The sequence below is a fragment of the Gorilla gorilla genome, chromosome 10 (assembly GCF_029281585.2).
Source record: "Gorilla gorilla gorilla isolate KB3781 chromosome 10, NHGRI_mGorGor1-v2.1_pri, whole genome shotgun sequence".
NCBI lineage: Eukaryota > Metazoa > Chordata > Mammalia > Primates > Hominidae > Gorilla > Gorilla gorilla.
Genome location: NC_073234.2, coordinates 28219256 through 28243611, shown reverse-complemented (window position 1 = coordinate 28243611; position 24356 = coordinate 28219256). Strand labels below are relative to the sequence as shown.

The window sequence follows — 24356 nt, the reverse complement described above, 5'->3', positions numbered from 1 at the left end:
TTGTTTGAGGCCAGGATGACACCACCCTGGGCAGCATAGTAAGACCCATCTCTATTAAAAAATTAAAATACAGCCGGGAGCAGTGACTCACACCTGTAATCCCAGCACTTTGGGAGGCTAAGACAGGCAGATGGCTTGAGCCCAGGAGTTCCAGACAAGCCTGGGCAACATGCCAAGACCCTATCTCTATAAAAAATATAAAAATTAGCCAGACATGGTGATGCACACCTATAGTCCCAGCTACTCAGGGGGTAAGAGGATGGCTTGAACCCAGGAGGTCGAGGCTGCAGTGAGCCATGATTGCACCACTGCACTCCAGCCTGGGTGACAGAGTGAGACCCTGTCTTAAAATAAATAAATTAATTGAATAAATAAATAAAAACTAAAATACAAGAGACCTGGGTGCAGAGCCTGTACCTGTAGTCCCAGCTACTCAGTAGGCTGAGGCAGGAAGATCACCTGAGCCCAGGAATTGGAGGCTGTTGTACACTATGATCATGCCTGTGAACAGCCACTGCGCTTCAGCATGGTCAACACAGCAAGACTCCATCACTAAAAAAAAGAAACGGAAAAAGAAAAAAATCAAGAAAAGGCAAAACAATAAGGACAGAAAGCAAATGAGCATGAAGAAACTTTTTGGTGTGATGAAAATGTTCTAAAACTGGATTATGGTGATGGCTGCATAAATGTGTTAACACTCTTCAAACTGTACAATTAAAATGGGTGAATTCTATGCTACGTAAATAATACATCAGTAAGCTGTTAACCTTTTTTTTGTTTGTTTGAATTGAAACAAAAACAAAAACACAGCAACTGAATAATTCCTAGATCCGAAACGGCAAAGGGGTCCGGACGCAATGACTCATGCCTATAATCCCAGCACTTTGGGAGGCTGAGGCAGGTGGATCACTTGAGGTCAGGAGTTTGAGACCAGCCTGGCCAACATGGTGAAACCCTATCTCTACCAAAAGTATAAAAAAAGTAGTCGGGTGTGGTGGTGCACACCTGTAATCCCAGCTACTCAGGAGGCTGAGGCAAGGACAATTGCTTGAACCCAGGAGGCAGAGGTTGCAGTGAGCCAAGATCATGCCACTGCACTCCAGCCTGGGCAACAGAGTGAGACTCCATCTCAAAAAAAAACAAAAAAAAAAAGAAAGAAAGAAATGGCAAAGGGTAGGATGGGAGGCAAAGGGATGGGCAGGAGGAGCCTGCAAAAAAACCAATGTCAGCCTTATGTCCTGAAAAAAAATCAGTAAAAATTGAAATGCCCCAAACCATTAGGAAACGAGTCATATTATATAATTATATAATACATATATTATACCTAAATAATAAGCCATTTGTAGGCCGGGCATGGTGGCTCATGCCTGTAATCCCAGCACTTTGGGAGGCAGAGGTGGGCGGATCACAAGGTCAGGAGTTCGAGACCAGCCTGGCCAATATGGTGAAACCCCCGTCTCTACTAAAAATACAAAAATTGGCCAGGCATGGTGGCAGGCACCTGTAGTCCCAGTTACTCGGGAGGCTGAGGCAGGTGAATCGCTTGAATCTGGGAGGCAGACATTGTAGTGAGCCAAGATCGTGCCACTGCACTCTAGCCTGGGCAGCAGAGCAAGACTCCGAGAAAAAAAAAAAGCCACTTGTGAGATAGTGGCTTCCGGGTTTTTCATCTCTGATATAGCAATTATCATTGCATCAATTACTTTGTAGTAATTTTCATACTTAACTTTCACTCTGATCAGGTGGTCATCCCCTTAAGGGTAGAGACTGTGATTAACCACCTGTTTATATACTCCAAGTCCCCTAGCATGGTGCCTAGTTAACTGAGCATATTCAGTCAATGAAGTACTTTTATATTTTATATATATGTATATATATATGTATATATATATATTTGATAGGTAAATGTATTCACACTGATCAAAACTCAAAATTACATAAGGATATATAAAGTCAACAATTTCCCTTCCTTAGCCCACTGAACACCTGGTTTCCCTCCCTGGAGGTATCAATGTTACCTGTTACATAGTTCTTGTGTAATTTTTGAGAGATATTTCATGAATATTCAAACAAATATTTTGAATATACTCCTTTTTTTTTCTTTTTTGAGATAGGGTGGAATGCAGTGATGCCATCATGGCTCGCTGCAGCCTTGACTTCCCAGGCTCCAGTGATCCTCCCCTTCAGCCTCTGGAGTAGCTGCAACCACAAGCTCATGCCACCATGCCTGGCTAATTTTTGTTTGTTTGTTTCTTTCTCTGTTTGTTTGTTTTTGAGACGGAGTTTCCCTCTTGTTGCCCAGGCTGGAGTGCAATGGCATGATCTAGGCTCACCACAACCTCCGCTTCCTAGGTTCAAGCGTTTCCCCTACCTCAGCCTCCCGAGTAGCTGGGATTACAGGCGTCCGCCACTATGCCCGGCTAATTTTTTGTATATTTAGTAGAGACGGGGTTTCACCACGTTGGCCAAGCTGATCTCGAACCCCGGACCTCAGGTGATCCACCCGCCTCGCCTTCCCAAAGTGCTGGGATTACAGGTGTGAGCCATGTACCCGGCGAAATTTTGTATTTTTTGTAGAGCTATGGTTTTGCCATGTTGCCCAGGCTGGTCCCAAACTCCTAGAATCAAGTGATCCACCCATCTTGGCCTCCCAAAGAGCTAGGATTATAGGCATGAGCTACTGTGCCTGGCCAAATATACTCGTTTTAGCACCATGATAGCATATTATACACTGTTCTCTAGGTTGCTTGGACTTCAGGTAGTAACTGAAGTAAAAAAGGATATAAGGCAGGATGGGATTAATCCCAAGAGTCTCTATGAGAAAATTGTTAAACAGCTAATAGTTCTCTGGGGAGGTTCAAGGTGGTGAGGCAGGCAGAATTATGGCTTGAGGTTGGGGGTGATAATAATAATTATTATTATTTTTTGAGACAAAGTCTCGCTCTGTCACCCAGGCTGGAGTGCAGTGGCACAATCTTGGCTCACTGCAACCTCTGCCTCCTGGGTTCAAGCAATTCTCCTGCCTCAGCCTCCCGAGTAGCTGGGATTACAGGCGTGCACCACCACACCCGGCTAATTTTTGTATTTTTAGTAGAGATGGGGTTTCACCATGCTGGCCAGGCTAGTCTCAAACTCCCAACCTTGTGATCTGCCTGCCTCGGCCTCCCCAAGTGCTGGGATTACAGGCGTGAGCCACTGCGCCCGGCCAGGGATGACAATTATACTAGAAATATGGAATTGGGTGACTTCCGTTAAATCTTAGTGTCATGGCTACAGGAGGGATAGGATGGTTAAGCCAGACTTGCAACTAATCCTAACAAATTAGCATGTAGCAGCCAAGAGGTTATGGTCACCTCAACGGTCAGCACAGGTCCTGGCACATAGTAGGCACTCCAGAGGAGTTAATTAATTATTTTGTGAATAACTGCTCTCAACCCATCTCAACTGGATCTAATCTAATGATATAATTATTGCCTTTCATCTCTAACACTATAATATTGTCTCATATATACAACCAGGCATGGGATTGGTTTCGAAATTCAGATTGGGTGAAGAGGGTATCCCCACAGAAGAAGAGCCCTAATATTGAGTATTGAAGCCCATGCAGAATTAGAAGGATGTCCCTGAATCATGGTGGCCCAGAATGGCAAGTCTAAGCCTGAAAGATTGGGAAAGCATCCACAGAGGGATGGGAGAAGGAAGAACGGAGGGATGGGCCAGCCACAGGAGTTGGAGCCCAAGCATGGCAAGGAGGGCATGCACAGGGGGGATTGGACCAGCACAGGCTTCTGGAGCTCCAGAATATGAGGAAGGTGTCCCACATAAGGGCAGCATGGTGTGAAGTGTTTGAGTGAATGCAGGGTGATGGGGGCATATGTGTGAGGGTGGACTGGCGTGGGATGTTGGGGCCCGTGCAGGAGAGGAGGATACCCATGCTATGGGACAGCCTGGCACAAGATGTTGGAGTCTAAGCAGAGTGATAAAGATGTTCCCATAGAAGGGTAGCCTGGAGTCAGGTACTGGAGCCCGAGCAGGGAGAGCAGGGCCACACCTAAGCAGCCCGGGGTGAGAAGTTAGAGAGGAAATGGGGCGAGCAAGGCATCCCAGCAGGGAGGCAGCCCAGGATGGTGTGTCAGAGCCCAGGTAGAGTGGCAAGACCATCTATGCAGAAGTGGGGGTAGTAACAACTATTGGTTATGTAGACAGGGATTGATCAAATAAAAAAATACGAAGGATAATAATAAAAACCATCATTCTTGGAGAAGAGAGTTAGGAAAGGGGAGAGGAAGAAAACTAGAATAAACCCTGGGCTGTTTAATTGGAATTAGAACTATTAAAGCTATGTTTTCCAGTATAGAGAGATAGATATAAAAATAGGTAAATGTAAATATACATATACATGTATGAATGTATATTCATATGGACACAAACACATACATACATTCCGTAGCTCTGTCCACTAAGAGGGCATAGGAGCAGTAACACTCCAATACCAACGACAGGGATCGCCATGGTTTGTAAAACTGGTGGCTAGATAAAAAGCATAAAGGGATCTCTGTGCTCTTGCAGGTGTCATATACTAAGCTTTGCTGAGGAGAACATCTTGATCCCGCTGTCAAAACATCTGAAGCCCATGGTGATCGGAATCTAACTAAAACTGCAAAAAAAACAAAACAAAAACACAAAATACCCCAGGCTCACTTTAACTTCAGATTATACTTACTCAGCTTCCTGTAGGATGTGTCCTTTGTTGAGAGCAAATATTACTTTCACCTCTGCTTTCCATTTTATGCAATGTCCAGCACAAATTTAAAACTACAAAGCATCTAAAGAAACAAGAAAATATAATCTATTATCAAGAGAGGAAATCATCAATAAAAGCTGGCCCCAAGTAGGCCCAGATTTTGCAATTATAAATGGGCTTTAAAATAACATTAACAAATATGACAAAGGACCTGGTGAAAAAGGTAAACATCTTCTATGAACAAATGAGAAATTTTAACAAAGAGTAGACACTTAAAGAATGAAAATACTAGCTCGGGCACAGTGGCTCACGCCTGTAATCCTAGCACTTTGGGAGGCCAAGGCGGGCAGATCACGAGGTCAGGAGATCAAGACCATCCTGTCTAACATGGTGAAACTCTGTCTCTACTAAAAATACAAAAAATTAGCCAGGCGTGGTGGCGGGCACCTGTAGTCCCAGCTACTCAGGAGGCTGAGGCAGGAGAATGGCGTGAACCCGGGAGGCTGAGCTTGCAGTGAGCTGAGATTGCACCACTCCACTTCAGCCTGGGCGACAGAGCAAGACTCCATCTCAAAAAAAAAAAAAAAGATTGAAAATACTAGAAATAAAAAACATATCAGGCCGGGCATGGTGGCTCATGCCTGTAATCCCAACACTTTGGGAGGCTAAGGCAGGCAGATCACCTGAGGTCAGGAGTTCGAGACCAGCCTGCCCAACATAGTGAAACCCCATCTCTACTAAAAATACAAAAAATTATCCGGGCATGGTGGCAGGTGCCTGTAATCCCAGCTACTTGGGAGGCTGAGGTGGGACAATCACTTGAATCCAGGAGGCGGAGGCTGCAGTGAGCTAAGATCATGCTACTGCACTCCAGCCTGGATGACAAGAGCGAAATTCCATCTCAAAAAAAGAAAAAAAAAATCAGAGGCCGGGCACGGTGGCTCACGCCTGTAATCCCAGCACTTTGGGAGGCTGAGGCGGGTGGATCACAAGGTCAGGAGATTGAGACCATCCTGGCTAACACGGTGAAACCCCATCTCTACTAAAAATACAAAAAATTAGCGGGGCGTGGTGGCAGGTGCCTGTAGTCCCAGCTACTCGGGAGGCTGAGGCAGGAGAATGGCGTGAACCCAGGAGGCGGAGCTTGCAGTGAGCCGAGATCGCGCCACTGCACTCCAGCCTGGGCTACAGAGCAAGACTCCATCTCAAAAAAAAAAAAAAAAAATCAGAAATGAAGAAGTAATTTGATGTACAGTAGACTGGACACAGCAGTGGAAATGAACAGTAAACTTAAAATCAGATCAATAAGAATATGTCATGCATTGCTTAACAATACATTCTGAGAAATGCATCATTAGGCAATTTTGTCATTGTGTGAACATCATAGAGTATATTCACACATACCACACAGCCTACTACACACCTAGGTTGCTTGGAATAGCCTATTGCTCCTAGGCTACAAACCTGCACAGCATGTTACTGTACTGAATACAGCAGGCAATTGTAACCCAATGGTAAATATTTATATATCTAAACAAATCTAAACATAGGAAAGTTACAATAAAAATACACCATAAAAGATAAAATATGGTACACCTATACAGGGCACTTACCATAAATGGAGCTTACAGGATTGGAAGTTGCTCTGGGCGAGTGAGTGGTGAGTGAATGTGGAGGCCTAGGACATTACTGCACACTACTGTGGACTTTATAAACAGTGGACATTTAGGCTACTCTAAATTTATTTTATTTATTTATTTATTTGTTTATTTTTGAGATGGAGTTTTGCTCTTGTTGCCCAGGCTGGAGTACAGTGGCACAATCTCGGCTCACCGCAACCTCCACCTCCTGGGTTCAAGCGATTCTCCTACCTCAGACTCCCAAGTAGCTGGGATTACAGGCATATGCCACCATGTCCAGCTAATTTTGTAGTTTTAGTAGAGATGGGGCTTCACCATGTTGGTCAGGCTGGTCTTGAACTCCCAACTCCAGGTGATCCACCCACCTCAGCCTCCCAAAGTGCTGGGATTACAGGCATGACCCACTGCGCCTGGCCACTAAATTTGTTTATTTTTAAAATTTTTCTTTCTTCAATAATAAATTAACCTTAGCTTACTGTAACTTTTTAACTTTATAAACTTTTTCATCTTTTAGCTTTTTGACTCTTTTAATAACGCTTAACTTCAAGCACACATTGTACAGCTGTACAAAATATTTCCTTCTGTATATCCTTATTATTTAGGCTTTTTCCTTTTTTTTTTTTTTTTTTTGAGACTGAGTCTCGCTCTGTCACTCAGGCTGGAGTGCAATGGCACGATCTCAGCTCATTGCAACCTTTGCCTCCCAGAGTCAAGCGATTCTGCCTCAGCCTCCTGAGTAGCTGGGTCTACAGGTGTGCACCACCATGCCTGGCTAATTTTTTGTGTTTTTAGTAGAGATGGGGTTTCGCCATGTTGGCCAGGCTGGTCTCAAACTCCTGACCTCAGGTGATCCCCCTGCCTTATCCTCCTAAAGTGCTGGGATTACAGGCATGAGCCACCATGCCCAGCTGCTTTTTTCTATTTTTAAAATTTCTTATTTATGTTTCTGCTTGAGGTTGTTTTACAGTCAACTTTATACATATATATATAACGTAATGTTATATATATGTGAAGTACACCCTAAAATAATGATAAAAGTATGTATACTAAATACATAAACCAGTAACATAGTCTTTTTTTATCATTATCAAGTATTATATACTATACATTATTGTGTGTGCTATACTTTTATACAACTGGCAGCACAGTAGGTTTGTTTACACCAGCATCACTACAAACACAGGAGAAATGTGTTGCACTACAACTTTATGATGGCTACAACATCACTAGGTGATAGGAATTTTTCAGCTTTATTATAATCTTATGGGGCCAACATCATATATGTGGTCTGTTGTTGGCTAAACTGTCATTATACAGCACGTGACTGTAATCCAACTAAAACACAAATAGAAAAATGTTGGGGGGATAAAACAGAGCATCTATGATCCTTAGGATGATAGCAAATGGTTTAACATATTTGTAATTGAAGTCCCATAAGGAAAAGAAAGAGTGAGACAGAAGAAATCTTTGGAGAGATAATAGACAAGAATTTTCTAAAACTAATTAAAAGAAATCAAGTCACAGATTGCATCAGCTCAGTGAACTCCAGGCAGAATAAATACAAAGAAAACCAGCCTCAGGTACATCATAGTCAAAGTGTTGAAAATCAAAGATAAAAACAAATTATTAAAAGCAGACAAAGAAAAATTATGAATGATGGGTAATTTCTCATCAGAAACAGTAGAGGCCAGAAGACAATAGAAAAGCTTCCCCATCCCCTAATATGGTTTGGCTGTGTCCCCACCCAAATCTCATCTTGAATTGTAGCTCCCATAATTCCTACATGTTGTGGGAGGGACCCGGCGGGAAGTAATAGAATCACGGGAGTGGGTCTTTCCCATGCTGTTCTTGTGATAACGTCTCACGAGACCTGATGGCTTTCTTTTCTATTCTTTTCTCTTTTTTTTTTTTTTGAGTCTGATCTTATTTATTTGTTACTCAAAAAATCTTATTTCTGACTGGACTCAGACTTAGAAGTAGAAGCTCACAGAGAGGAAAGTCTGTGTCTCTTCACAATTTGTTCCTGGCGCTTCTCTTTAGCCTCCTTCATTCCCTTGCCTAAAAGTTTAGCATATTCTGCAGCCTCTTCCTTATTTTTCTTAGTACACGGCTTCTTCAGAGCAATATGCTGCCCTTTGTGCTGCAAGAAATGTGGAGTAACAAGATGCTGAATCTTGGGTGCTTTGGTCCTAGGTTTCTTACCTCCTTTGTTTGAGGGCTTTCTTACAACATACTAGCGGACATCATCTTCTTCAGAGAGGTTGGAAAGTTTGCAGATTCTGCTAGCTTTTTTGGGCCCCAGGCGACAAGGCACCATAGTATCAGTCAGTCCAGGAATATCCTTCTTTACTTTTTTTTTTTTTTAACAATAACCAAGTTGAGAATGCTCAGATTGGCATCCACTATGCAACCACAAACTGATTTTCTCTTTCTTTCTCCAGTTCTCCTTGGTCTGTAACAGGAATGCCCCTTACTCAGTAGCAGGCGGACACAGCCACGGGTCAAGACACCCTGCTTCATGGGGAAACCTTGTTTGTTGTTCCTACCACTGATTCGGACCACATAACCTTTCCATTCTTCACCCAGAGTGTCAGCAGCAACTTCTGTGGCCATAAGCTTCTCATAAAAAGTACGAAGTTTGCATTCATCATCCACTCAATGAGTTTCTGGCAGCCAGTGACCGGGAAGGAGATGTTCAGCTTCATCTTGAAGCAGCTGAATGCCTCCAAGACCTGATGGCTTTCTAAAGGGAGTTCCCCTCTACTTCTCTCTTGCTTGCCACCATGTAAGACGTGCCTTGCTCCTCCTTTGCTTTCCACCATGATGGTAAGGCCTCTCCAGCTATGTGGAACTGTGAGTCCATTAAACCTCTTTTTTTCTTTTTTATTTTTGTTTTTTTAGTAGAGACGGGGTTTCACCATGTTAGCCAGGATGGTCTCGATCTCCTGACCTCGTGATCCACCCGCTTTGGCCTCCCAAAGTGCTGGAATTACAGGGGTGAGCCACTGCACCCAGCCAAACCTCTTTTTCTTTATAAATTATCCAGTCTCAGGTATGTGTTCTATTAGCAGCATGAGAACAGACCAGTACACCCCACACCACCCCCCCAAAAATAGAAAAGCTTTCTTAAATAACTGAAAAAAAAAAAGCAAAACCTGTCAGCCTAGATGTCTATTTATATTTCTTTCTTCTTCTTTTTTTTTTTTTTTTTTGAGACAGAGTCTCACTCTGTCTCCCAGGCTGGAGTGCAATGGCATGATCTCGGCTCACTGCAACCTCCAGTTCCTGGGTTCAAGCAATTCTCCTGCCTCAGCCTCGCGAGTAGCTGGGACTACAGGCGTGTGCCACCACGCCCGGCTAATTTTTTGTATTTTTAGTAGATAATGGGTTTCACCGTGTTAGCCAGGATGGTCTCTATCTCCTGATCTTATGATCTGCCCACCTCAGCCTCCCAAAGTGCTGGGATTACAGGTGTGAGCCACCGCGCCTGGCCACATCTATTTATATTTCAACCTAAAGGTAAATAAGGATATTTTCAGAAAAGAGGAGAAATTCATTTCCAGAAAACCTGCTCTACCAGAAATGATTAACAGAAATAATGTCAATGGAAGCATAGATCTGTAGGAAAAGATAAGAGACCCAGAGAGCATAAATATGAATCTAAATAGAAAAGAGAGCTATACTTTTTTTTCTCTTTTTAGTTACATGATCTCACTCTGTTGCCCAGGCTGGAGTGCAGTGGCATGATCATAGCTCACCGCAGGCTTGACGCCTGGGCTCAAGCAAACCTCCTGCCTCAGCCTCCCAAGTAGCTAAGACCACAGGCACATGCCACCATCCTTGGTTAATTTTTTTATTTTTCTATTTTTTAGAGAGAGGGTCTTGCTGTTTCCCAGGCTGGTCTCAAACTCCTGACCTCAAGCAATCCTCCCACCTCAACCTCCTAAGTAGCTGGGATTACAGGCATGATCACTGCTCCTGGCTTATTCTACACATTTTAAAAAGACAATTGGCTGCCAATATAATAACAATATATTTCAAAATATATAACATTTAGAAGTAAAATATAGGACAACAAGAGCTCAAAGAATTGGAAATGGGTAAAAAGAATTGGAAGTGGGTAAATAGAATTAGTGTTAGAATCACAAAAGGAGAATAATTTGAAGGTAGATTGTTAAAGATATTTGTAATCTCAAGAAAAACTACTCAAAATAAAAGATGATTAGCTAAAAAGTCAATGGTATATTTAAAAATACTCAATTTATTGAAAAGTGGGCAGGAAAAGAGAAACAGAGTGTATTAGTCCATTCTTGCATTACTATAAAGAAATACCTGAGACTGGGTCATTTATAAAGAAAAGAGGTTTAACTGGCTCACAGTTCTGCAGGCTGTACAGGAAGCATGGCGGCATCTGATTCTGGGGAGGCCTCAGGACCCTTTTACTCATGGAGGAAGGCAAAGCCGGAGCAGGCATCTTACATGGCAGAAGCAGGACCAAGGACAGAGGGGTAGGACAGAGGGGCGGGTGCCACACACTTTTTTTTTTCTTTTTTCTTTTTTGAGACAGAGTCTTGCTCTGTCGCCTAGGCTGGAGTGCAGTGGTGCAATCTCGGCTCACTGCAACCTCCGCCTCCCGGGCTCAAGCAATTCTCCTGCCTCAGCCTTCCAAGTAGCTGGGATTACAGGCACCTGCCACCACGCCCAGCTAATTTTTGTATTGTTAGTAGAGACGGGGTTTTACCATGTTGGCCAGGCTGGTCTTGAACTCCTGACCTCAGGAGATCCACCCACCTCAGCCTCCCAAAGTGCTGGGATTACAGGGGTGAGCCACCGTGCCCGGCCGGTGCCACATTCTTTTAAATGACCAGATCTCATGAGAACTAACTCATTATCATGAGGACAGCACCAAAGGGGAAACCCACTCCCATGATCCAGTCACCTCCTACCAGGCCCCACCTCCAACACTGGAGATTACAATTTGACATGAGATTTGGGCAGGGACACAGACCCAAGCTATATCACAGAGAAACAAACAACTGATGGAACAAGTAGAAAAAAATGTTATGGGTTTTTTATTTGTTAAAAGTAAACTCAAAAATACCAAAAAATCATGTTAAATACAAATGAGACAAGCCTGGGCAATAAAGTGGGATCCCATCTCTACAAAAAAAGTTTGAAGATTCACCAGGCATGATGGTGCATACTTATAGGCCCAGCTACTCAGGAGGCTGAGGTGGAAGAATTGCTTGAGCCCAGGAGGTCGAGGTTTCAGTGAGGCATGATGGTGCCACTACACTCCAGCCTGGGTGACAGAGTGAGACCCTGTCTCAAAAAAAAAAAAAAAAAAAAAAAAAATGCTAATAGACTAGCCCCTCCAATTAGAAAACAGAGAACAAAAATCTCAGGTTACTTTGTTTACAAGAAACATCTTAGAAATATAAAGACACAACCAAGTTGAAAGCAAAATAGTAAAAAAGTATATATTGTACAAACACTAAACTTAAGAAAACAATATTTGGGTTGGGCACAGTGGCTTACGCCTGTAATCTAAGCATTTTGGGAGGCCAAGGCGCACAGGTCACTTGAGGCTAGGAGTCTGAGACCAGCCTGGCCAACATGGTGAAACTCTGTCTCTATTAAAAATACAAAAATTAGCCAGGTGTGGTGGTACACATTATAATCTCAGCTACTTGGGGGGCTGAGGCAGGAGGATCACTTGAACCTGAGAGGCAGTGGTTGTAGCAAGACAAGATTGCACCACTGCACTCCAGCCTGGATGACAGAGCAAGACTCCCTCCCAAAAAAAAAAAAAAAAAAAAAAAGGCAATGTTTGGCTTGTTTATGGCTATATTAATATCAGATAAAGCATCTTTCTTTCTTTCTTTTTTTTTTTGAGACAAAGTCTTGCTCTGTCACCCAGGCTGAAGTGCAGTGGTGCGATCTCGGCTCACTGCAACCTCTGCCTCCCGGGTTCAAGCAATTCTCCTGCCTCAGCCTCCAGAGTAGCTGGGATTACAGGCCCCTGCCACCGCGCTCAGCTAATTTTTGTATTTTTAGTAGAGACGGGGTTTCACCATGTTGGCCAGGCTGGTCTCGAACTCCTGACCTCCTGATCCGCCCGCCTTGGCCTCCCAAAGTGCTGGGATTACAGGCGTGAGCCACCGCGCCCGGCCCAAATAAAATCTCTCAAGCAAAGAGTATTCCAGAGATAAAGAATATTTCTTAATACTAAAACGTTTAATTAGTTAAGACATAAAAGTCCTAAATCTGTATACACTTAATAAGAGAGCTTAAAATACGTAAAGCAAAAATTAACAGACTAAAAAGAAATAAATGAATCCACAAACATATGGAGATTTTAATAACCCCTCTTAGTAACTGTTAGAATAAGTTGGGGAAAAAAGTGACATCATAGAAAATTTGATAGCATTACCAATTAGTTTGACTTAATTGACTACAGAATATCATACTCAAAAATTGCAGAGTACACATTCTTTTGAAGTGCTCATGGAATATACACTGAGATGCGCTATATGCTAGTCCATAAACAAGCCTCAAAAAATGGCAAAAGATCAAATTCATTCAGGTTATGGTTTTTCTTTTTTCTTTTTTGTTTTTGAGACAGAGCCTTGCTTTGTCACCCAGGCTGCAGTGCAGTGGCACTATCTCAGCTCACTGCTAACACCACTTCCTGGATTCAAAAGATTCTCATGCCTCAGCCTTCTGAGAACCTGGGATTACAGGTGTGTGCCACCACACCCTGCTAATTTTTGTATTTATAGTAGAGATGGGGTTATATCATGTTGACCAGGCTGGTCTTGAACTCCTGGCCTCAAGTGATCTGCCTGCCTCTGCCTCCCAACATGCTGGGATTACAGGTGTGAGCCACCATGCCCAGCCCAAGTTATGTAATTAAGTAAAATGTTTTTAAGATCTTCAAATATTCTGAAATTAAGCAACACTCTTCAAAATAACCTTGAATCGAAAAAAGACAATAGAAAGTATTTCAATCTGAATGATGATGAAAACACAGTGTATCGGTATGTGCAGGATGCAGGCCAAGTATGCTGGCTCATACCTGTAATCTTGGCACTTTAGGAGGCCAAGGCAGGAGAATCACTTGAAGCTAGGAGTTAGAGACCAGCCTAAGCAACCTAGCAAGACCCCGACTCTACAAAAATTTCAAAAATTATCCAGGTGTGGTGGGAGGCACCTGTAGTCCCAGCTACTCTGGAGATTGAGGTGGGAGAGTCGCTCCCAGGAGGGAACCCAGGAGGTTGAAGCTTCAGTGAGCTGTGATTGTGCCACTGTACTCCAGCCTGGGTGATGAAGCAAGATCCTGTCTGGAAAACAAAAAAAGAAAAAAAGAAGAAGAACAATTTCATAATTAAAATCCCAAATCCAAATGGCTTCACCGTTCAATTCTATCCAACATTTAAGGAAGAAATAACAGCAATTTTACACAAACCAAACTCTGGTCAGCGTGATCATGTGGTGTGTCAGAGTGGGTGGAAAAGAAAAGTGCCTGAAAAGAGAAAAAAGAATGCCCCAAAGGTGCTCAGCTGACTTGAAAGTATTCTCAAAGTAGACGCGATGTTTTAAAGAAAGTTGTTCAAGAGACAGCAACTGTGGTGATGCCAGACACTGCCAAGAGGAAATGAGTGTGTGGTGAAAGATGAAAAAGATGACACAAAAATGGAGGCTGATATTAAGAGGAAAAAAAGGTTTTCTAGACCAGTATGGGCAGCAACCAGTATGGAAGAAGTAGAGGTAAAGAAAAAGGCTGAGGCCGGGGGCGGTGGCTCAAGCCTGGAATCTCAGCACTTTGGGAGGCCAAGGCAGGCAGATCACTTGAGGCCAGGAATTCGAGACCAGCCTGGCCAACATGGTGAAACCCTGTCTCTACTAAAAATACAAAAATTAGCCGGGTGTGGTGGTGCAAGCCTATAGTCCCAGCTACTTGGGTGGCTGAGATATGAGACTCACTTGAACCCCAACAGGCAGAGGTTGCAGTGAACCAAGATAGCACCACTGCACTCCAGCCTGGGTGATAGAGCAAGACTCTGTCTCAAAAAAAAAAAAAGAAAAGAAAAAGTCTGAAGGCAAAATGAGAGGAAAGAAAGGAGAAGAGCAAAGCAAAGGTGGTAAAAGCAGTGAAGTGTTTAGACTGGTAGACTCTTAAAAATTTGGAAAATGCCACATGGCACAGATGTCTGATTAGAACGCAAATATTCATTTCAGCTCCTACCAAATAAAAACCATCTGCTTTCATATTTTAACTTGGCCTTTTGCTTCCATTCAAACCCAACATACTCAAGTTTGTTTTGGGAACTTGAGCAAAATACTTTATTTAATGCATGAAAGCTATACTGATGTTTTAATTGGATGCTGTCCAATATCCAGGTATTATCAGACATCAAAATTCTGCCAAGAATGTGGTTGTAATTTTTTGTTTTTACAACTTGGTAATCATAGTAAAGATAAAACAAGGCTGCGCGTGGTGGCACACGCCTGTTATCCCAGCACTTTGGGAGGCCAATGCAGGTGGATCACCTGAAGTCAGGAGTTCGCGACCACCCTGACTAACATGACGGAACCCCATCTCTACTAAATACAAAAAAATTAGCCGGGCATGGTGGTGCATCCCTGTAATCCGAGCTACTTGGGAGGCTGAGACAGGAGAATTGCTTGTGCCTGGGAGGCAGAGGTTGCAGTGAGCCGAGAACACACCATTGCACTCCAGCCTGGGCAACAAGAATGAAACTCCGTCTCAAAAAAAAAAAAACCATCAAATTTGAGTGAACTCAGATTTAAAGAAAGCTATTATGTAATCATATTATTTAAAAATATAACATTAGTGGATCTTATAAACAGTACTTGTTTGAAGTTTTTTGTATAATTCAGAATGAAAAATCTTTTGTGTATGAAAAATATTTTGTTTATAAAAAAAATTTTTTTTTTTTTGAGACAGAGTCTCACTCTGTCGCCCAGGCTGGAATGCAGTGGCACGATCTCGGCTCACTGCAAGCTCCGCCTCCCGGGTTCACGCCATTCTCCTGCCTCAGCCTCCCAAGTAGCTAGGACTACAGGCACCCGCCACCACGCCTGGCTAATTTTTTTTATTTTTAGTAGAGATGGGGTTTCACCATGTTAGCCAGGATGGTCTCGATCTCCTGACCTCATGATCCTCCTGTCTCGGCCTCCCAAAGTGCTGGGATTACAGGCGTGAGCCACCGTGCCTGGCCTTATAAAAAAATTTTTACACAAACCTTTCAGAAAATAGAGAATGGGCTGGGTGCGGTGGCTCATGCCTGTAATCCCTACAATTTGGGAAGCCAAGGCAGGAGGATCACTTGAGCCCAGAAGTTCAAGACCAGCCTGGACAACATGGTGAAACCCTCTCTCTTAAAAAAAAATGCAAAAATTAGCCGAGTATGGTGGTGCACAGCTGTGGTCCCAGCAACTTGGGAGTCTGAAGTGGGAGGATCACTTGAGTCTGGGGAATTGGAGGCTGCAGTGAACTGTGATCTTGCCACTGCACTCCAGCCTGGGCGATAGAGCAAGACTCTGTCTCAAAAAAAGGAAAGGCCAGGCACGTTGGCTCATGCCTTTAATCTTAGCACTTTGGGAAGCTGAGGTGGGTGGATCACCTGAGGTCAGGGGTTTGAGACCAGCCTGGCCAAAACGGTGAAACCGTCTCTACTAAAAATACAAAAATTAGCCGGGCATGGTGGTGGGCACCTGTAATCCCAGCTACTCAGGAGGCTGAGGCAGGAGAATCCCTTGATCCTGGGAGGCAGAGGTTGCGGTGAGCCAAGATCACGTCATTGCACTCCAGCCTGGGCAACAAGAGCAAAACTCTGTCTCAAAAAAAAACAAAAAAGACTAGGCTGCAGTTTTAAAATATGACAAACAAGCTTTCCTGATCCGCAGTTTCCTTGAGAAATGACTCATGACCTCCAGTAAAAGAAATAATATATGCCAGTCACCTGGCAAACTCCTAACACACAGGAGGCTCTCCTCAGCCCTATTGTAAAGAATCACTTATTTACTATTTACCTTTTAGAGACAGGGTCTTACCCTGTCACCCAGGCTAGAACGCAGCAGCACAATCATAGCTTACTGCAATCTCATCCTCCAAGACTCAAATGATTGTCTTGTCTCAGCCTCCCAAGTAGCTAGGACCATAGGCAGGGTCTGCCATGCCCAGCTAATTTTTTATTGTTTTTGTAGAGATGGGGTTCTGCTTTGTTACCCAGCAGAACCCCAAACTGTGGTCTCAAACTCCTGGCCTCAAGCAATCCTCCCACCTTGGCCTCCCAAAGTGCTGGGATTATAGGCATGAGCCACCATGCCCTGTCCAAGAATCACTTATTTAAAACCAAACCAACAACCATTACAAATGTACAAATAGACGTATGTCAAATAAGAAACCTTTGGATAGTCCCCACTCTTGACCCACCCAGAAATCGCGACAGGGATGTTGGTTTTAAGTTGGCACTGGATTTAATAGCTTGGGTAAGAGAGTTTCTAAGATATCAGGAGTTACCAGTGGACTCCTCCCCCAAAAGAATGTGTGAGGACAAGAGCCAGCGTCACATCAGTGAGAGTTGGCCCAGTATAAATGACCACCATGCTTGATTGCTGCTACTACTCTTTTGGACCCAGAAGGACAACTCCCCATCACTTTGGGCTGAAGGACATGTCTCTAGGATAAAATGAACGAACAAGCAGCTCACAGGTTACCCAGCACCAAGCTTATTTGATACAGGAGCACGGGCTGTGGACCAAGCCTACTGGATGGATATGCAGTGAGGAGAGAGGGAAGCAGTGAGGGGGGCCGGTGGCTCACAAACAACGTGTATTGGGATAGGCGGGGGAAATAGTATTCCTGACTTACAGACTGGGGTAGCGGGTGGGGAAAGGAGCAAACAAGGCAAGTGCCTTCATCAACATCCCAGAGGGAAAGGCAGGCTTTGGAAAAGAACCAAGTGTTTGGAAGTTGACGAGGAGGGCCCACAGCCAGGGACCGCGCAGTAGAGATGACAGAGGAACGCGACCTTTTTTTCTAACTGCATCTGAACTTGCCTTTACTTCAGGGCTCCCAGTCCCCATCCTCTGGGTCAACCTAGCAGATCTTCTTGAAGGCTGACACCCTTCACATACCTGTAGGTAGTTCTCCTCCCCACCCTGACCCCTGACCCCTAGTTCCAGTGGGGCTGTCCTCCACTGTAGTCATACAAGGAGTCTGCCTCATCCGCCCCTGTGCCTCAGCCACAGCCCACTGTGAATCACTCGGCTCCGAATTAAAACTCCTTCCCTCTCCGGAGTGGTCTTTTCTTCCTTCTGCCATCTACTGGTGAAAACAAGAATGTCTTATTTTCTTACCCGCCTGTTGCCAATTTGAAAATAGCTTGGAACCTGAAAGTTCATTTGCATAATACTTACTTGTTGTGTGGAACATACTGAATGAGTAATATGGAATTACACATATATACATACACACACACATAACAAACAGTGTATTTAGTGTAAAGGGCAGAGGCTTGGAATCCAATTTGGCTTCAAATTTTTACTTAGCCCTTTACCAGCTGTATGATATGGGTATGCTGCCAGTCTTCATCTATGCTAAAAGCCACAATTAATGATCATTATAATGACTAACACTTACTGATTGTTATCATGAGCCACAGTATAGTTCATTTAACTTCACAATGCTGTACTATAACTGTGTGTCTTCAGATAAGAAGGTTGAAACACAGGAAGGTTGAACAACTTGTCCAAAGTCTCAGTTAGTCAGGGGCCGATTTGGCAAACTGGCTCCATAGCTCATATTGGGAACAATAATATCGACTGTTCGGGATTGTTCAAAGAACTAGAAATAATACAGGTCAAGCCGCCTGACACATCTTAGGTTTCAGAAAATGACAGATATTGAACATTTACTGCGTATGGGCCCTGTATGATATTAGTAATATCCACAAATTAGGCGTGGTCCCTGCCTAGTAGGAAGCACAATCACTATACAATACTAAGGCTAAGTTCAGCAAAAATAGCATCTGACTCTTTTTTTACTATTGGTTTCCTAGCATCTGGCACAGTGGCTAGGATATGGTGGACACTGGAAGGGAAGGAGGAAAGAAACAGAATTTTAAAAACTAGGTTCGAGATTCTGTGAGGCAGGCCAGGTGTGGTGGCTCACACCTATAATCCCGGAACTTTGGGAGGCCGAGGCAGATGGATCACCTGAGGTCGGGAATTCGAGACCAGCCTGACGAACATGGCACCCTGCCTCTATTAAAAATACAAAAATTAGCCTGGCATGGTGGCACATGCCTGTAATTCCAGCTACTTGGGAGGCTGAGGTGGGAGAATCGCTTGAATCTGGGAGGTGGAGGTTGCAGTGAGCCAAGATTGCACCATTGCACTTCAGCCTGGTTGACAGAGACTCCATCTCAAAAAAAAAAAAGATTCTGTGACAGAGATAGGCTTGACAGTCTTCTTTCCATATTAACAAATGAGAAAACTCGAGGTTCAGAGAGGTTTAGTAACTCCCACAAGGTCACACAGCAACAGTGAACAGTCCGATGACTTACACTTTCCCCACCTGTTCCTTTCCCAATTCCTCCTGCTCCTTCCAGCCTCTTTGACGGCACTGGCAGATGATTGAAGGGTGATAGTGACAGGAGACATCCTTTGTGTTTGGATGGTATCAGGGGATGGATGGCTACGAGCAAACAAAAGCTCCAAGACTCTGAGCAGACCTTGGGGCCCACCTCCTAGAGACTGCATGGTTCCAGAGGAGCCCATTTTCTTCCTGTCTCCTTTCCACTTGGCACCAACCAGCTCTTCACTTCAGGTGAGACTGTTCAGTGCTATTTCCCAGACTTCAAGTTTCTGCAGTTATTTTTAGCAGTAGTTTTAGTGCATACCTGGGATAGGTGAGGCATGAAAAGGAATGCAGGTGTGGGTAACCCTTCAATCTCTAGAGTTATGGTCTGAGTCTCTTGTCATTCCAGCTAAAGAGGGGTGACTCACACCCTGATTTCTTATCTGCCCAGAGGCTAGATTTCACCCTAAGAACCACGTGGATTAGAATGTCTTGTATATTCTCTTAGTTTTAAGGACACAGTTTCTTGATGTTGCTTTGTTACCCACTTTTGATAACTTGGATCCTTTCATTTTCTGTAACCAACACCACAGCCTGTGGTTCTTTCTGGTCCTATTTCCCAGGGTTTTGAGGGACCCGGGGTAGATAAAGTCTCCAATTTAGGTTTGTGGATGCCTCTGCAGGCAGCAAGCTACTTGGAAAACACTCTGTCTGTAAGCAAGATGTCCTTAAAGAGCCAGCCAAGTTCTGGAATATTCATTGCATTTTTTGAGAGACTGAGAAAGAATAATCATGATCTAGTTGGGTCTAGGCCCCTCTTAGCAACTACAATCCCCTCAGAGTGCCCTTAGATGACTGCTTCATGGTTCCCTGGAACTCTGGGCCTGCTTTAAGCCTGAAATAGCCTATCCAACTGAAACCCTCTCACTAGGATCCTAGGACCCCTTCATAAGATAGAGAGGTGTTTTCCTCATTCTCACTCTCACTCAGCTCTGTACAGAGGAAGTAAAACTAGGCTAGCTAGTACCATGAAGCCATTGTTACTGCAACTGCATACAATGAATACTATATAAATCAGTTTTATAATTCAGATGAGAAATAAGAAGACATTTTCTCTGGGCTGATATCACATGACTATTCCAAGATACTCCCTTTATTAAGTCATAAAAGTTAGATGTATCTGTTTACAATTAGGGTGGGAGAAGATTGTTTTGAAGCTCACAGTTTCTTTCTTTTTTTTTTTTTTGAGATGGAGTCTCGCTCTGTCGCCCACGCTGGAGTGCAGTGGCGCAATCTCGGCTTACTGCAAGCTCTGCCTTCCGGGTTCACGCCATTCTCCTGCCTCAGCCTCCCCAGCAGCTGGGACTACAGGCGCCCGCCAACATGCCTGGCTAATTTTTTTGTATTTTTAGTAGAGACAGGGTTTCACCGTGTTAGCCAGGATGGTCTCAATCTCCTGACCTTGTGATCTGCCCGCCTCGGCCTCCCAAAGTGCTGGGATTACAGGCGTGAGCCACCGCGCCCGGCTGGCGAAGCTCACAGTTTCTTAAATCAGGAATGCAGAACTAAGGAGTTGTACCAAGAAGGGAATAGCAGAGGGGTCAGGGACCTCATTCCCCACTCCTAATCTAGAGCTTTTGGTATCTTGACTGCAAAGGCAATTTACATGTCATTTAAGTGAATGACATTTTAACGTTCTTCTATACTCCTATTAATACCTATCCAAATACTTCTGAAGACCCATCTCCTGTCTTCTCCACACTTTGTAACTAGTTCTCCCCACCATTTTATTCCATAATTGCAACCTTAAACCCCGCAGAATGTAGCAGAGTCCACAAAGATGCCTCTGAATACTGGGCTGAATAGCATCCCACGAAAAGTCATGTCTACCCATGTATTAATCTGTTTTCATGCTGCTGATAAAGACCTACCTGAGACTGGATAATTTATAAAGAAAAAGAGGTTTAATGGATTCACAGTTCCACGTGGCTGGGGAGGCCTCACAATCATGGTGTAAGGTGAAAGGCACGTCTTACACGGTGGCAGGGAAGAGAGAATGAGAGCCAAGCAAAAGGGGAAACCCCTTATAAAACCATCAGATCTTGTGAGACTAATTCACTACCATGAGAACAGTATGGGGGAAACCGCCTCCATGATTCAATTACCTCCCACCGGGTCCCTCCCACAACACGTGGGAATTCTGGGAGTACAATTCAAGATGAGATTGGGGTGGGGACACAGCCAAACCATATCAACCCAGAACCTCAGGTGACCTCATTTGGAAATAGGATCCTTGCAGATGTCATTAGTTAAGATGAGGCCAGGGTGGATTAGGGTGCACCCTAAATCCAACAACTAGTATCCTTCTAAGAAGGCCTTGTGAAGACACAAAGATATATGGGGCAGAAGTCCATGTGTGGATGGAGACAGGGATCGGAGTCATGTTGCTACAGCCAAGAAACACCAAGGACTGCAGGCAACCAAGGGGCATTGCTGGCTAAGAAGCCAGGAAGGACTCTTCTCTAAAGGTGTCAGAGAGAACATGGCCCTGCCCACACCTTAATTTTGAACATCTTAAAATCCAGGACCATGAGAGAATAAAGTTGTTATTGAAAGTCACCCAGTTCCTGGTACTCTGTTTCAGTAGTCCTAGGACATTAAAACATACTTCTGTAAGGGTATCAGCAGCATGACCTATCTCACCTCAGAGGACAGGAGAGCACAGGAATGACTGACTAATAGAGCAAACCTACATGTCTTGTTTTTACTTACTGGTGGATCACGTTCATTTCCGCACCTCCTGCCTTTTGCAATGGCATCTGTGCATTTTCTGCTGGGGACTCCATGCTCTGGACCTGTTAATATACCTGAAGACACACCCGTCCACATTTCTTTCACTAGTGTCCTTTCTTCCCATCCTAGCAAAGCATAATTATGCACATACATTAGAGATGGCAGTTAAGCTTTAGAGTAGTGGTTTTTAACCTTTTTAGTCTCCCCAAAAATATGCATATTCCTCAGTGGTCCACAAACCCCAGGCCAGAGACCACTGCCTATTTGGAAAGTTCAGACATCCTTGAGGATGATTCCAATCTCTCCTTCTTACCCCCTACTGGTACACCAATTCCATTTCAGCTTGCTTCTGAAGTCCTCCACTGAGCTGAAACAGCATCCATGGGCTGACTCGAAGAGAGCTGCTATCCTAAGCCACCCTGGAGAGTCCCATCAGGAAAACACAATGTTAATGGAGAATTAGCCCCAAGTGGGAGGCACAACTCATAACAAATAGGAACAGGTACGGCCCCGCTCAACCATTTGCCTCCCGATTCTGGTACCCCTTTCTCCTTTCCTTTCCCTTGTATCTCCTATCTCCTCTAAATTATCCTTCACACAAAGGTACCATAATAAGCAGCAATGAAATTCAGAGCAAACAAAACAACAAGTAAGTTATGCGCTGTATTTCAATTCATTGCTAATGCCTTGCCCACAGGTGCCCATTTTAAAATGCATCTGTGGTAGAAAACCCTCCGCCCCGATATTTGCAAAGATCTTCCTGCAGTGAACAGTCCACCCCGGACCATCACAGAGAATTTTATTGCCTTGTACTCTTTTTTTTTTTTCGAGACGGAGTCTCTCTCTGTCGCCCAGGCTGGAGTGCAGTGGCGCGATCTCAGCTCACTGCAAGCTCCGCCTCCTGGGTTCACGCCATTCTCCTGCCTCAGCCTCCCGAGTAGCTGGGACTACAGGCGCCCACCACGACGCCCGGCTAATTTTTTGTATTTTTAGTAGAGACGGGGTTTCACCGTGTTAGCCAGGATGGTCTCGATCTAACCTCGTGATCCGCCCTCCTCGGCCTCCCAAAGGGCTGGGATTACAGGCGTGAGCCACCGCACCCGGCCTGCCTCCTACTCTTTACTCCTCACCACATACTCTGACTTAGATGGATAAGGAAAGTTTCTTTTCAGCCAAACTTCATTCCAATCTTAATCCATCAAAGTGATTATTTAGGCGCTCTTTACCTTGGTTCTGCCACTCCAGACACACTCTTCTAATAAAACTGTTATAGACAACAAAAAGTATTAGGCATCTTCTATGTGTAAACATCCTCAGAACATGAGACTGTTTGTGACTGGGAATTTCAAAGTTGTTTCTGAATTTCAGTAACCCTCCCCCAACATCCAGCCCCTAGAGTGCCAATGCCTACCTCCTCCCCTGGAGCTGAGGCCCCAGCTCTACATCTCCTGCATCGCCTAATAGATGAGGACAAAAAAGACGAGTGGCTAGTGGGCACCAATGACAAGTGGATGAAATTAGGTCTTAGAATTATACATTTCTGAGGCATATTGATTTTATTCTTGTCACCTGGGGATAAGAATCTACATAAGAGGCAGAGTGGCCAGGTGCGGTAGCGTACGCCTGTAATCCCAGCACTTTGGGAGGCCGAGACAGGTGGATCACCTGAGGTTGGGAGTTCAAGACCATCCTGGCCAACATGATGAAACCCTGTCTCTACTAAAAATACAAAAATTAGCTGGGCATGGCGGTGCATGCCTGTAATCCCAGCTACTTGGGAGGTTGAGGCAGGAGAATCATTTGAACCAGGGAGTTGGAGGTTGCAGCGAGCTGAGGTCGCACCACTGCACTCCAGCCTGGCAACAGAGCAAGACTCTGTCTCAAAAAAAAGCAGCCAGGTACAGTGGCTTACACCTGTAATCCCAACACTTTGGGAGGCCGAGGTGGATGGATCTCTTGAGCTCAGGAGTTCAAGGCCAGTCTGGGTAACATGTCAAAACCCCATCTCTACAAAAATACAAAAATTAGCTGGGTGTGATGGTGAGTGCCTGTAGTCCCAGCTACTCGGAAGGCTGAGGCAGGAGAATCGCTTGAACCAGGGAGTCGGAGGTTGCAGTGAGCCAAGACTGTGCCACTGCACTCCAGCCTGGCAACAGAGCAAGACTCCATCTCAAAAAAAAAAAAAACAAAAAAAAAAGAGGCCGGGTGCAGTGGCTCACACCTGTAATCCCAACACTTTGGGAGGCCGAGGCAGATGGATCTCTTGAGCTCAGGAGTTCAAGGCCAGTCTGGGTAACAAGCCAAGATCTCATCTCTACAAAAAATATAAAAATTAGCCAGGCGTGATGGCGTGTGCCTGTAGTCCCAGCTACTCAGGAGGCTGAGGTGGGAGATCACTTGAGCCTGGAAGGTCAAGGCTGCACTGAGCTGAGGTCATACCACCACCGCACTCCACCCTGGGTGACAGAGCAAGATTATCTCAAAAAAAAAAAAAAAAAGAGTCTACGTGAGAAACCAGTCTTCCTAACCACCTGCTTAATTGCAGGAATGAAGGAAATAAATCTATTTA

The 24356-nt window shown here is 44.3% G+C and overlaps 1 pseudogene; it reads right to left on the bottom strand.

Annotated features, from left to right (window-relative positions):
* Positions 1–8332: 8332 nt before the first annotated feature.
* LOC129525951 (small ribosomal subunit protein eS6-like) lies at positions 8333–9089 on the bottom strand (annotated as a pseudogene).
* Between the last annotated feature and the right edge of the window lie 15267 nt (positions 9090–24356).